General features: G+C 65.0%; 1 protein-coding gene across 1 annotated transcript in view; it reads right to left on the minus strand.

The window, feature by feature from the left end:
• LOC105821203 (putative GTP-binding protein 6) overlaps positions 1–2,565 on the minus strand; it is a 21,201-nt gene that overhangs the window by 12,470 nt on the left and 6,166 nt on the right. The window lies entirely within an intron of this gene.

Below are 2,565 nucleotides of genomic sequence, written 5' to 3' on the forward strand. Positions count from 1 at the left end.
GGGGTGACAGTGATGACCAGGGGTGACAGTGATGATCAGGGGGTAGCAGGACCTCCAGGGTGACAGTGATGACCAAGGGACAGAAGGACCTCCAGGGTGACAGCGATGACCAGGGGGTGAGAGTGATGATTAGGGGGTAGCAGGACCTCCAGGGTGACAGTGATGACCAGGGGACAGTAGGACCTCCAGGGCGACAGTGATGACCAAGGGGTGACAGTGACAACCAGGGAGCAGCAGGACCTCCAGGGTGACAGTGCCGACCAGCAGCGACAGTGAGGAGGAGTTTCTGGAAACTGCAGCGGGTGGGGGCTGCACGCAGGCCCCCAAGGGCAGGCTGGGCGGAGACACTGCACTGTCCCTGGCGGGGCCTCCGCTGTCACAGGGTCGACTCCTGGACATACCCATCGTCAGCCCCAGGGGCTCGGCAAGGCCCCGCCCCCAGACCCCGCCCACGTCTCCACCCAGTGGGCTCCTCCCACCATTAAACACCATCCATAGGCCCCGCCCCCAGAGTGCCCGCCCCCGCATCTACATCCAATGAGCTCCTCCCTCCAGAGTCACGCCCCTGCCTCTCCACCCAATGAGCTCCTCCCACCATTAAGCCCCGCCCCGAGTGTCCCCTCAAAGTCCCCGCCCCGTATTTTCATCCAATGAGCTCCCCCCCCAGAATATCCGCCCCCGTCACCACCCAATGAGTTTCTCCCTTTGGAGTCCCGCCCCCGAAAGCCCCGCCGCCGGCGGCCCAGACCGGTCACCTTTAGTCATCTGCGGCTTGCCCGGGCCCCACTTGACCTCAGGGTGCACCAAGCACACGCGCTGGGTTCCCGTGGGCAGCAGCAGGTCCCTCCTCAGCAGCTCCTCCTCCTCCTCCTCCTCGTCCTCCTCCTCCTCGTCCGAATCTCCTGGCTCCTCCTCGTCCTCTCCCGCTTGGCGTACCCGGCCGTGCGCCCGTGGGCCCCGCCCTCCGCTCGCCGGCCCCTCCGAGCTTCCGGGGCCCCGGCGGCCGAAGGAGGCGAGCGCGCGCGCGGGGCATGGCAGCGGCGGCGTGACCCTCGGAGCGGGGCAGCCGCGGCTCAGCCGGGGGAGCCAGAGTCCCGGGCGTACGGCGGCCCGCAGGGCCCACATGTCGCATCCGCCCGGAAGGCGATGGGGCGGGCCTTCGGCACCGCGCAGCCAGGGCGGACTCCCCATTGGCCGCATTGTATCACGTGTTTGAAATCTTTACGTCCCCATTGGCCACCTTGCATCACGTGCTTGTGGTCCGCACGTCCCCATTGGCCAAATTGCATCACGTGTTTGAGACGCACGCGCGCCAGGGGCGGGGAGATTGAACCGGTAGCCTGAGCCAGGACCGCGTCGCTGGGATCGCGTCATCAGAAAGCGCTTCGCTCGGGGCGGGGCAGGTTCCGGATGGAGGGGCGGGCCGGGGCGGATCTGCGCCAGGCAGAGCGGCGAGCGGCGCCTCCTCTCGCCCGCGCCGGCCGTGGGGTCCCAGCCCGGTCCCCGGGGTCCCCGAGTCTGCCGTGGGGACTCGAGCCCGGCCCTAGGAGGTCCGCGATCTGCCGCGGGGCCTCGAGTCCGGGCCCCCGAGGTCCCCGAGTCTGCTTTGGGGGATTGAGTCTGGCTCTAGGGGGACCCCAAGTCTGCTGTCGGGGCTCGAGTCCGGACCCCCGGGTCCCGAGTCTGCCTTGGGGGCTCGAGTCCGGCTCTAGGGGGACCCCAAGTCTGCTTTCGGGGATCGAGTCCGGCCCCCCGGGTCCCGAGTCTGCCTTGGGGGCTCGAGTCCGGCACCCCGGGTCCTGAGTCTAGCTTGGCGGCTCGAGTCCAGCCCCAGGGGGTCCCCGAGTCTGCCTTGGGGACTCGAGCTGGGTCTCGGGGGTCCCAAGTCCAGCCCCGGCTCCCTTGACGGGCAGGTGGGAGTCCACGTGGCGCTCACCTGGTCCTGCGGAAAATCCCCAAAGGACTGGGTTAGGCTTAAAGAATTTGCCCGCCCCAAACTTCCATCGTAACCTATAAAACCCGCCTGTCCCCTTCCTAGGGGTGTATCAGGCACGTGGCCCTTGCCAGACCCTAGGGAGATAAGGGGACGGAATGCAAGAGAGGAACTTAATTTCCTTGTCGCTCTTGGTTGTTTGAAAAGAATTTATTTACTGCCCCCCAGAAAAACCCTCTGTAAAACCCAAGGCTCTTCCCTTTTCAGCCTCCGCCCATCTGCACCCAGATGTTCAAAACAAACAGCATTTTGCTACACGTGAGGCTTCAGGTGTCTCCCTCTTGGCTCCGGACCTAGCAGACCCCTCTCCCCAGACTCGCCGTGCTGTGCTCTGGGCAGGTGTGCATAGGGTCCTGGCATCCCACCTCCATTGGGAGCTTTTGTTGTGTTTTACAGGAAAAGGGTTTAGGTTGAAACGTTGCTGTTTTAAGTGTCCAGAAAGCCGTGTCCTCTGTGCTATTTCAAGAGTTGATGTTAGGCCGGGCGCGGTGGCTCACGCCTGTAATCCTAGCTCTCTGGGAGGCCGAGGTGGGCGGATTGTTTGAGCTCAGGAGTTCGAAACCAGCCTGAGC

This window comes from Propithecus coquereli, unplaced genomic scaffold, assembly GCF_000956105.1.
Source record: "Propithecus coquereli isolate 6110/MARCELLA unplaced genomic scaffold, Pcoq_1.0 Scaffold1156, whole genome shotgun sequence".
Lineage (NCBI taxonomy): Eukaryota > Metazoa > Chordata > Mammalia > Primates > Indriidae > Propithecus > Propithecus coquereli.